Source organism: Haemaphysalis longicornis, unplaced genomic scaffold (genome assembly GCF_048455015.1).
Source record: "Haemaphysalis longicornis isolate Haplotype H1 unplaced genomic scaffold, Haemaphysalis longicornis Haplotype H1 scaffold_11, whole genome shotgun sequence".
Lineage (NCBI taxonomy): Eukaryota > Metazoa > Arthropoda > Arachnida > Ixodida > Ixodidae > Haemaphysalis > Haemaphysalis longicornis.
In genome coordinates, this window is record NW_027526214.1 from 14,019,945 (window position 1) to 14,032,681 (window position 12,737).

The window sequence follows — 12,737 nt, forward strand, 5'->3', positions numbered from 1 at the left end:
TTTGATTGGTCGCTATACTGCTTGCATGCTGCCGTAGCATCCAGTACATTAATAAAGCTCTACTAAAAAAAGCCGTAACTGTATTGGTGGGCTTCAAACAGGGCTCACTCATATTTTATAAACACGCAAGACCTTGTTTACCTTTCTTTTTTGTTTTGAGATCTTTCGTTCTGAGATATACCTGAGATAACGCTTTCGTTCTGGAGCTGAACGCAAGATTTTAGCGTACATTTCGTCCTTCCTCGGCCGTGGTATTTACCTGTGTTTGCAGCAACTGGATAAGAAAATCCCTAAATGAAAGGAGCGCCTCTTTTGTGTTCTAGAACCACGTTCGCGCAGCAGTATCTATTATGAAGTGAGCGGCCTTCGACTTCGACACGTCGTCCCACATAATAAACGCAGCGGCAGTTTATAAATTGTCCAGCCAGCCTTGAGTGTCCTCGTAAAGGTGTTCAGGAAATATTTAACTACGTAAGATTTCTGGCACCTGGCGATGATGATAGCTGTATATTCTTGCTGACCAGTCGTGCTGCCGTCATTTGTCCTGTTTTTATGAAGTATCCCGCACATCACGGTTGTGTTCTTTCTTGAACCCCCACTGCAGTATATATTGAAAGTTTGTCAAATTAAGGCTTCGTATACGAAAATGTTTTATAGTAAGGTTACGCTGTGCCGGTAATTGTGACTACGCATTCTCAAGAATTTTCCAGACTGTCCAATGTACTCTGTGTCGTATTATCCGCACACAAAAAGATACATTATGTTGTTGCTCTCTTAGTTGTAATTGCATGTACCTAAAGGAATAAGCTTGGTGTGATCGCGTGGTTCATGTGGATGGTGTATGTTGTTTAAGCGCAAAAGGTTCGCAACCATACCCGCATGCTGTCGAACTATGTGGTTGAACTTGTTATATATTTAGGAACGTCAAATGTATTTTATGTGTCAAGCTCCCTTGTAGATATTTCGGGGTGAATCATGGAAAACGTGTACCATCCGAATAGCTTTGGAAGAAAATATTATGAGTTTTTGAAGTATACTAACGATGTTCAGCAAACTTTGTAGGGTTACGAGAGTAAGACTGGATTGACTTTTTGGAAGCGGACGCGGGAAAGATCATTCCCATAATCTACCAGTTCAGTAAAATTGAAAAGAGCCTTGGCATAATCTACTAGATGTCCTTTAAAAAGGCTCATCTACTACAACAGATGACGCAATTGAATTTGGGTGCAAGTCTAACTTGGGCAAACAGCTTTAAAAGATGTGTAATTGTCCGAGTTAAAAAACAAAACACTAAATTCCTGAGCAAACACAAAAGTAAAGTAACATTTTTAAAATGAGAATTTCGTGGGTGTAGCGGAAGTTTCAGGGTATTCATGATAATATATATTATGTAGAAATTTGTTCTCTGACTGTACCTAAAAGCGCATCCAGAAAAAAACGGATGATTGTCGCGAAGAAAGAACGATGTGTTTAGTAGTGTGTGCTGTCTTTACAGTTCTCGGACGTCCTCGCATCATCTATTGTCAGCTGCTTTATTGATTTAGTGATTGCTCGATTGTAGAGAATAACGCGTCAACACCACGCAGGCAAAGAGGCGCACCTTAGTAGAGAGCGCCGGATTATATTTACCACTTGGGGATCTTTACGCTCGGCGAAACCTCGTACACACGGGCATTTTTGCTTTTCGCCTCCATCAGAAACGCACCGCCACGGCCAGGAATCGAACTCGCGACCTCGTGCTCAGCAGCACAACGCCTTAGCCACTGAGCTACCACAGCGGGTCCAGGTGTTTGGATTCGCATAATATGTGTAATATGGCTAGGGCTTTGCACAGATCCTACACGTGGTTCTTTGAGATCCTGTCAGATAATGGAAGTGTGCTGCATCTTTTTTCTGTATTTGCAGCCTAGGTGAAGTGCCTTCAATACAAATGTTGTTTAAAGGTGCATTGTCCGAATTATGGTTTTATGATGGGAACCTAAACCACCCCACTTTGCATGTCGTGTTCTCTGAAGCTGTTGTAGAAGAGTGGCTTGAGGTTAGGGCAGGGTACTGTTAATATTATCGCTGTTCTTTTAAGTAATACAGCAGCAACCAATTCATCCACATCATCTTTTCTTGTTATCTTGTGATCTCGTAGCCTGGAACTCAGCATGTGGTCAGTCGGAGGTTTAAAGAATATACACACAGAATTGTTGTAATTAAAAAATTGACACATGGTCTTTCGTCTCTTTTTTGCATACAAAAGTCTGCATAACACTAAAACAATCAGTTAAAATGTAACTTTTAGAAAACGGCTTGGAAGTAAAAAATTTAAAAACATCCAATATATTGTTATTATCTGCCGCGAACATACTAATAAATTTGATTATGGTCTTAGAAACTGTAAAGTTTGGCCTGCGAACAGCACAGCCCAAAGAAGTGTTAGTTTTTGAGCCATCAGTGCAAACTTTTTGACACTTGTATTCGTTCTGCAGAGGCAAGATAAGCTGCAGAATATTCTGCATGCTTTTCATTTTCTCGCAGTTTGTGAAAGAGATATCACCTAATAGCAGAAGAACATAGCAAGCAGGTTAAAAAACGCGCACAGAATGGTTATGATATCTGTAGAAGACAGACGATTTTATGCTTTTTTTTATTCAGAGGAAGGGACCAGAGATAGCAAGGGAAGAGAGCTCAAATGAATAGACGACTCGAAAGGTGCTGTAACACCGATATATCGCAAGAATCTCACTTAAAATATTGTCTAGGGATTGGGGAGATTTTAGAAGCGCATAGCAGGTTTACGCATGATCCTTGATGATTAGGCTCCATATGCTACACTTAATGAAGGGTATTTGACCCTGCCAATATAGGATGCGCCAAATAAAAGGTGAATACTTAGCAACAGCACTGGGTCCAGCACAACATGAAAGTTTATTGGCTGACCCATAAATCTGAAGAATATTCTGAAAGCTTTGTATTACGAATCAATTATTTGTGACTCCTTCACCTATAAAAAAATTTTATGACTCCTTCATGTATTCTTTTTAGCAGCACATTTTTACCTCACAGCGTGAAACGACAGAGGAAGGGCAAAAATCAAGTCTTACCGCAGTTTGCTCAAAAGTAGAATGCATTCGGAATGATAGTAAGCATGCAGTCATTTTTTTTCAGATCAATATTGGCAGTAGTATCCGTTGTTCTGTTACCCAATTTTAAAAGTTTGCAGTGGCAAAACAAAATTCCACCCATTGAAGTGTTTTAGATGCTGAGGTGCGAGCCATATTGTAAAAAACTGCAATTTCCACAGAAAAAGTAAAAAGATAAATAAATCTTTTTTCTTCACAAACTATGCTAATATATAGGCCTGTTAAAACAGCACGAGTACAAAGGTTGCCAATGGCTTTCACGTTATTTGGTACATATATTGCAATAAAATGTAGTCAACCCAGGGCATCGTAGGTTTCTGTTTTTGGTGTCCTCAACCTATCTTGAGGTGCGTATTTAAAGCGTCAAGATCCAGAATTGCACATTTGATAATCAAGTGGTTTGTGCAGAATTGCAGCTATGGTGCAGCTATACACCGTAAGGAACTGATGGTGTAATGTTCTTAACTCGTTTTCATCCACGATACAATCCATTTAGGATATTTAGTAGATGGCCTTTGTGTGTTTATGCCGGTTATCCTAACTTGTAATTTTTTAAATTTTGTTCAAATTCCCGTTTCAGACTCAACAACGCCGCTCTGCTTTATTGCATCTCCTAAATCTCGAATGCATAAGTACTGTTCGGTCTAAAGTAACGGTTAAGAATTAGAGTCTTTCTTGCATATTACATATTTATTTTGTCTATATTTTATGTCTGAAAATGTTTGCTCTTTACAATGCAGCATCATAGTTTATTGCCCAATACTGCAAGTGGCTACCGATACGGCATGTTTGTACAATGGGCAAAAACTGTTATGTTGGGTTGTGCTGTGGTTCCTCGTTGTCTTGTCACAGGTTCTTAATCAATGCTACTTGCAATCGGTTTTTTGTGAAGGCAGAAATATCATATAGAGCCAAGAAAATACTTAGACTACTTTTACCTAAGTTGTTCACATTTGTTTGGGATATTCAGTCAATCGAACTTTATAAACTACACGAAATTCAAGACCCAAATAGTACCTAAACGATCAATTATTGGGACAAACGTTTACCAGAACATCTGAAGTTTTGACTGTGAAGTCAAAAACATATTTTTGCAGTATCCCACATCGCTGCCAAAAACATTTACTTGGCTGTCTACGATTTGAATTTTGAAACACAATTTTTTGCACATTTTCATTTTGTATTGCTGTCTTTTCTGCCATGTAGGTTAAGATTGGAGTATGTATGAACCATTCAGCCTTTGTCTTCGTGCTTTCTGCAGAGATTTCCTTACTGTAAAAAATGTTTAGTTACCTAACCTAAATTTTAATTTAAATTGCATATTTCCACACACACTGGACAGCTTCCCACCTAAAACCAATTGCCTCAGCTTGAGATCAGCCAGGGAAAAGGTACAATAGCAGCAAACAGCGCAAAACGTAACACGTAGTATTGAAAACATGCAGAGTCGTTGAACTGCACAATTTTTGAAATAGTGGTAAAGCTGAAATACACATATTGCAAAATCCCAGTATCGTAGATTTCAAAGACATACATAAAGAGTACAACAGAAATTAAACCACAAGACAACTTACACTTGCAACCTCACGACAGATGAAATGAATTGTGTACTTGTTGAGTATTGCAGTGTACATTGTCGCACAGACATCGGTATATGACTTTAGTCATTGTTGCAGATGTGTGTATCTGATCGATTAGGCTTTAAAAGTTCAGAAGATAATAAAAGTTTATCACAGCAACAGAATAGAAATAAATGGCGCAATTCAGCTCGAGCTCATATAACCGATCAACGCGCACATCGTTGTATGTTAGAGGCATTTTTTGGCACGTGTTCGAGCTTTCCAATATACTGCACGATTCATTGCTTCCCTTGTAGCAAACTACTCTAGTTGTGTTTATTGTTTCGTCCTTTATATATGACCCTTAGTGTTTATTTCTTTATAAATGTATATACGCACTATCTTCCACTCTCCTTTTTTCCCTGTAAGCCTGTGTGGAGCGTGATCAGGCGAGAGAGAGGCGGAACCAGACATCTGGCCGAAACCGGAACCTGAATTTTATTTTTTGCGCGTGGCTGTCTGAATACCAACGCCAGCACCTGTGTTAGATGATGATAATGACGAAGAGTAGGTGATGTTGTTGGTGGGCGCTGCTGTGGTGATCATGACGATGCCGCTACCAGGCGGAGCGTGGTAGAGGAAATCGGGACGTAGCAGAGGACAGGGGCAGAAGGTTGTAGAGTACGTGGGAATGTCCGGCGCAGTTGATATCCTGCGGTGTTCATTGACTGGCCGCACACGCCAATGAACATGGCGGTCGACGGAGTGCATATGGGGCACTGGAGGCGCGCCTGTGAATACAGGCTGTTGTAGATGATCCAGAGCAGCGTTAGCCATGCAGGCGAGCTTGAGCCTCTCGAAAGCAATGGTGTCAGGGTGGCCTTTCATGTCCACGAGGTACGTTGACGAGTTTCGCAGTAGTACCGGAAATGTCCCGGCGTTGTGAGGTTGTATTGACCTGCGAGCAGCTTCGTTGCGCACATAAACGTGGGTGGCATTGCGAAGGTCTGACGTTATATAAACGTCTCTCGGCGGAAGGATATGACTGTCGCTGGAAGGATATGACTGTGCTGGCTTGTAAAAGAAATGGCCAGTCAACCGGAGTGTCGCACTATAACCGGAGAGTCGAACGATAACCGAGTATCAGCCCCTGACCAGAACCCGTTTGTCAGGGGCTGATATGCGGCCGTACGGAGTTGAACCATCTCAAGCTGGTACAGAAGCTTGGTAACGAGGGATGATTCGAATTGGCGGCCTCAATCCGTGATGATGGTTATAGGAGCGCCAAACCGTGAGGCCCACATGGAGACTAACGCTGCAGCTACTGTGGTAGACGTGATGTCAGGAATTCGCGTCGCTTCGGGGCATCGCCTGTACCTGTTGACGTATGCTAGCAGGAAGCGGAAACCTTTGACAGCGGTCCAATAATGTCGATGTGGACTACCGCGAAACGCTCGCTAGGTTGGAGGAAGCGTTTAACCGAAGAAACCGGATAGCGCGTGACCTTGGCTGGATTAGAAAAGGTACAGGTACGTACCCAGTCCCTAATGTTGGCCTTCATGCGCGGCCAAACGAAGCTTTACGAGACGACGCATTGGGTGGCCCGAACACCAGCCTGGGCAATGTTGTGCAGCGTGTGGAAAATCGGCCTCGGCATATCCAAGGGGACAAAAGGATGAGAAACAGAAGTGGACAGGTCTCACAAGACAGTCACCACCTCAAGCGTGACCTTTTCGAGCTTCAGGAAAGTCGGAGGTGCCCGGAACTGCGCTAGCTCTGAGTCCTCGGCCTGAAGTCAAGCGAGCTCCGAAAGGTCAAGTGGCTGATGGGACGATGGTGATACGACCGCGTCGACGCGGCTAAGAGTTTCTGCGTAAGTTGTCGTACCTCGCGATGTGTATAAAAAGAGGGACTACGCCCGCAACGGGATGGCGGAAGTGGCGTACAGCGAGATAGATAGCGAGCAGCTCTCGGTCGAACACACTGTAGCATGTCTGTGTAGCAGTGAGACGCCTAGAGAAAAATGCTAGGGTTTGCCAGCTGTCCTTGAGCCACTGCTTAAGTACGGTGCCAACCACGGTACTGTTGGCGTCAGTCATCAGCGCGAGCAGGGCGTCCGCTTTTGGATGGACCAAGAAAGCGGCGCCTGCTACGGCACTCTAGATTGCCGAGAACGCTTCTTCAGCACCTTGGTCCAAAGGCAGCGCAGAATCATCACATTTAGTACCAAGAAAGCGGTCTGGTGGCATGAGTTGGGTGGCACAGTTCGGTATAAAACGGTGGTAAAGATTAACCAAGCCAGGGCACTGACGAAGTTTCGTCACGGTAGTGGGCTTTGGAAAATCTCTTATGGCGTCATACTTTTGTAGAGAGAGGTCTGATGCCAGTGGAGTCGAGATGATGGCCAAAGAATTGAAGCGACGACACTCCGAGCTCACTTTTTGCCACGTTGAGGACGATGCCTTGTGCAGACAGCCGCTCGAAAAGGAGGCGAAGATGCTGCAGGTGTTTCTGCAGGGATGAACTGGCTACAAGGATATCATCGATGTACGCAAGGACGAAGGGACGCCCGCGCGTGACTCTGTTGATGAGTCTCCGAAACGACTGCGCTGAATTGTGTAGTCCGAACAGCATTCGGACAAATTCAAAAAGGCCTAAAGGAGTCGTGATGGCCGTTTTTGGGACGTCTTCTTTGGCGACGGGAATTTGATGATATGCCCGAACGAGCTGTATAATGGAGAAAATGGTAGCCCCATGAAGGAAAGCCGTGAAGCTTTGAAACTCAGGGAGTGGATATCGGTCAGGCACATTCCTGGGGTTAAGGCACCTAAAGACCCCAGAGGTTTGCCAATGACCTGACTTGAGAACCATGTGGAGTGGTGAGGCCCAGCTGCTTGAGAATGGGCGTATGATACCGAGCTCCAAAATGAGATCGAACTCTTCACGGGCGACCTTGTCTTTGTCGGTGGCAAGTCGCCGGGGCCGAAAAAAGCCAGGGGGCCTTTCGTGGGTATGTGGTGACGAACGTCATGCTTGACAGGCTTCTTCCAGTCGGGTGGCGATGTGAACTCTGGAATTTCGTGCAAGAAGGCCGCGAATGGCCCTTCAGCACAGTGGCAAAAGAACGTGACAAATCTGTATTCGCCGGCGCAGCAATGCCTTGGATAAAAAGAAATGTGGTGGCATCGAGGAGGCGTCGCCTCTTGACATTGACAAGGGCCATGATGCGTGAGATATTCTTCACCGATGATCGCGCAACCGAAAGTAGCCACCATAAAAATCCACCGAAAAACTCTGTAGAGTATCAGGTTCAGTGTGAGTGAGCGCTGCTTGTACAAGGGGATCGTAGTACTGTTGACAGCTTGGAGGTACATGATCGACGAGGTGGACAAGCGCTCCGACCGTGTAGCGGGCAAGGTCCTAACCTGGGCTTCAGTATCGACCAAGCCCCTGTGTGTGGTTGTACGGTCAACAACATAGAAAAGCCGACACTCGCTGACGCCTTGACCACTGGTCGCAGTTAGTGGTTGGCCACGTGGTTTCCCGACCAGGAGCACGGAAACTGACAGTGGCGAGCCTGGTCGCCAAAGTTACGGTGGTAGCAGCAAACGCTTGTTCCTGGAGAGAGAGACAGAGAAAACTTTATTTGTACATTCTGGGTTACTGAGGTGTGGTGACCGACAGCTGCATCTTGCCGGTGACCTCGGCCACTCATTCCGTTAGATTCTTCTGAACCTCCAGGTCTGAGCTGCCCAGTGCCTCCTCCTAGTGCTCGCAAGTGAGTATTAAGGGAAAAGGGTCTTTGGGGCAATTCCACATAAGATGTGTGATGGTCTCGTGTGCACCACATGCAGGGCAATTGGGTGAGGGGCACGCAGTAGGGTAAATTAAATTCAGCCTGGCCCGACATGACAATGTGTTAGTTTGCATGAGGCGCCAGAGTCGCTCTTCGGCGTTAGTCAGTTCCGGGTGAGCAGTCGGGTATCGACGGTGGGTGAGGCGGTAATGCGCAGTGACATCGTGGAAGCTCAATAGGCTGTCGCGAGCCGACTGGGCTCCATGAAGGGTGACAAGAGTAGGTCCTGCTCGGATGGTAAGCTCTCGAGCTGCTGTGAGGACCGCTTCATTGCCCCCCCAGCCCTGTGTGGGCAGGAGTCCAGATCAGCTCCACCTGGGAGGTCGGAGGATTTTGAAGGAGAATTTTGTGCGCCAGGGGAGAAATATTCCCCTTGGCAAAATTTGTGATGGCCGTTTTCCAATCAGAAATTATAATTGCCGGGGTCGGCCGATGGGATATAGCCAGCGCAATAGCCGCCTCTTCCGCCGATGACGCGTGGCGCGTACGTATGGTGAGAGAATTGAGGGGGGTGCCATGGGGTCATATATAGCCTTCACTGCATATGCTTCGTGATATCTATAACTAGCAGCGTCTACATATACCGTATTTGGCCTGATGGGGCACTTTTTAGCCAATGCCCATGCACGCTGGTCTCTCCGCTTCTGATTGTGCACTGGGTGCATATTGCGCGGGACTAGGCGCACACATAGCAATCCCATGATTTTCTTGGGGAATGGGGACACGCGCGTCACTTATTATTGGGGCTTTGATGCCTATTCTGTTCATAATGTGTCGGCCGGTAGGTGTTTCCGACAGGCGAGAGTACTGGCTAAGCAGGTGAGCTACGATTAGCTCTTCCGAGGTATTATAGACGCCCAGCTGTTCCATTTTTCGAATCAGACAATTGATTTTTGATAATTCACATGAAGAGGGATGAAGATATGGCAAGGAGTAAGTAATGCGGCTAATTACAAAAACGTGAATTAGCTGTATTGGCTCGGCCTCTTTTAGCCACTTGTTGCGGACAGTAATGCGGCGTATGAGGCCTATCGTTTGGTTGACCTGAGAAGTTAGTTGTGCTATGTAACGAGTGTTGGCTCGGTTACTCTGTATAGTGTGCCCTAGGATTTTTATGCTCGGTACTGACGGTACGTTTGTGTGGCTCATATGGATTTTTATTCAGGTGTTTGACAGAGAAGTTCGTTTCGCTGGAAATTCGGACTTTTCTGGGGAGCATTCAAGGCCTGCCTTAGTGGCTTCTGCAATTACTATGTCAGCCCCGGTTTGAAGAACATCTTCTATTTGTGCGTCGCTGCCTCCCGACGTCCGAAGGGTTATGTCGTCAGCATAAATACTATGCCGAAGATGAGGAATCCGACCAAGCTGCTGAGGAAGATTGAGCAGGGCCAAGTTAAAAAGCAGGGGGGAGAGTACAGCCCCTCGAGGAGTGCCTATTGAAGGAAGGGATATGGTGTCGGTTACAATATCCCCAATATGTAGCACTGCAGTGCGGGCGGTTAAGAAGCTCTTTACATAGATGTACGTGCGTTGGCCTGGAGCTATTGATTCTAAATTTTGGAGTATGGTTGTATGGGATACTCGGTCGAAAGCTTTTTTGAGATCAAGTGCAAGAATGGCTGCCGCGTCCACTTTGGAAGGACGTGTGATGATCTCGTGTTGTAGTTGTAGAAGTATGTCTTGGGTAGATAACCCATGCCGGAATCCTATCATAGTATGTGGAAATGCCCCGTTTCGATCAAGATATTTTACCAGACGCGCGTGGACAACGTGCTCCATGACTTTTCCCATACATGACGTAATACAAATTGGACGAAGGTGTTCAACGCTGAGCGGTTTTCCAGGCTTAGGTATTAGGGAAATTTTGGCGTGTTTCCACGTAGGAGGTAGGATTCCATTGGTGCAGTAGTAATTATAGTACTGGGCCAATACTGTGATGGAGTTGTCCCCAAGGCTGCGGAGCAGTTTGTTTGTTGCGCCATCCAGACCTGGTGCTGACCCAGGCCGGATGGTAAGGAGTGCCGCTCTGACCTCGGCTTCGGTTATATCTTGATCGAGCTCCTCGTTGTCCGTTCCTTGATAAGGCGGAAGCGATATCGTGCTCCCCTGGGCTATGTATTGTGCTTGGAGGTGTTCTAGAAGTTCTTGGTTATTTCCCGGGAATGTCTGGATTATTTTTGTGAGGCGATGGTTGTTGGCTGTTCGGGAATGACTGGGATCGAGCATATGGCGCAATACGGCCCAAGTGCGACGCATGCCAAGGTTGCCTTTCATCTGTTCACAAAACTGCCCCCATTGCAGGCGGGTCAACTCGAATGTGTATTATTCTATTGCTTTACCAACGTTTGCTAGCTTAAGTCGAAGGCGTTTATTATGTATCTGGTGCCTCCATCTGCGCTGTAAGCTTTTGTACGCACCCCACAGGTGCTGTAGCCGAGTGTCCACCGTTTCAGCAGGAATATCTGGGTCTATTAGCTGATCGTACTGCCGTTTCGTGTCTATCAGTTCGTTAACCCACTCCTGAGGTGTAGCGGCATTGACCTCAGGGGGAGAGTTCTGCCCGCAAGCACGTCTGAAAGCGTCCCAATCGGTGAGATATTGTTGTCGACGGCGTTGTGTTAACATGGAAGCAAACTGAATGTCAAGTTGAATGATAAGGTGGTCGCTGCCCAAAGTGTGGGTCGTGCAGCTCCATTTTGCCACATCTATCTGGCGTGTAAAAGAGAGGTCTGGCGAAGTGTCGTTTTGTGCACTATTACCTATCCGCGTGGGGATTGAAGGATCTGACTCAACAGTGAACCGTTGAGATTGTACCAATTCCCATAAGAGGCGGCCTTTTCGTGTAGATTGGCTGTAGCCCCACGCCATGTGAGGGGCATTGAAATAACCTAGCACAACTAGTCGGTGCTGTTGCGCGGCTCGTGAAGCAAGAGCGAATAGTTGAGTAAAGCTGTGGGCGTGTTCTCGAGGGCTGCTATACACATTCAGTATATAAAGTCGGGAGGCAGCGCATTTTGGAGGATATAATACGACAAGAACATGAGGTATGTCGATGCTATCGAATTGCTGACGTTCGGCGGGGATGTTTCGTTGCACTAGCGCAGCTGTATACGGATTATTGCTAGACTGAAATGTTTGGTACCCTGTGAGTTTTACCTTGAGGCCATGTTCCTGTAACGCTATAATTGAAGGTGTTTCTGATTCCGTTGAAAGAACCATCTCCAGGTTGGGGCGTTTTCAGATAAAGCCCCTGCAATTCCACTGCCAGACTTTAATTGGCTTATGACGCTTGTCCATTGGCGGGATTGAAAGGTGGGATGGGAATATTTTGCGCAAGGATTGGGGCAGTATTCCTGGTTACCAGTCCTTGTATGAAGTTATGCATTTCAACTCGTAACGCTTCAATGCTAGCTTGCATAGTGGATTGGTTAGTTAGAGGATTTGATCAAGAATATTACGTTCCTCTTTTTGTTCTGCAAGTGCATTTCTGCATGCATTTTCGATGATGCAAGTCGTTCTTCCTAAATGGGGGAAATAGTTGTAGGAGTGGCGTCGGCCGAGACTTATTTTCGTTTTGGCGGTGGTTCGAGTGGAGTTCCGTTATCATTTTCAGTATCAGGGCTATTTTGTGAAGGTTCCACAGGTCGAGATTTCATCTGCTGTCTTAAGGCATTCTTTTCGCGTTTCAATGCCGCGTTCTCCTGACGTAACATCGTGATTTCAGCACGGATAGCTTGTAGTTCTTTCAGAACATCAAGGTGAGGGGTAGATGTCAAAGAAGGGTGGTTCGGGGATTGAGGCGACCTACTGGATGGCGCGCTTGGGCAGCTCACCTGGTTTCCGAATGGGTCTTCTTTTCTTGGCTTGCCGCGTTGTGGCATGCTCTTGAAGGAATATTCTTGTTGGGGGGTGAGTTTGAAGGCTCTTGCTGGTCGTTGCTCAGCAAGGGAGGGAAGTCTTCTTTTGTCGGTGTCGTGTTCTGGGTCGCCGCCTGCGCGTATGACTTCGGGTGGCGGCGTGGTTGGTACCGTTTAGGGCATTCCACAGCTCCGGTAAGATGGGGACCTCCACAGACAATGCACTTTGGTACACACGGGTGGTCCTCGGGAGCAGTCACCAGTCCGCAGGTGGGGCATCTTGAAGGTGCTTGTGCGTTGGGACAAACGTCCCGGCGATGTCCAGGTTGCCACC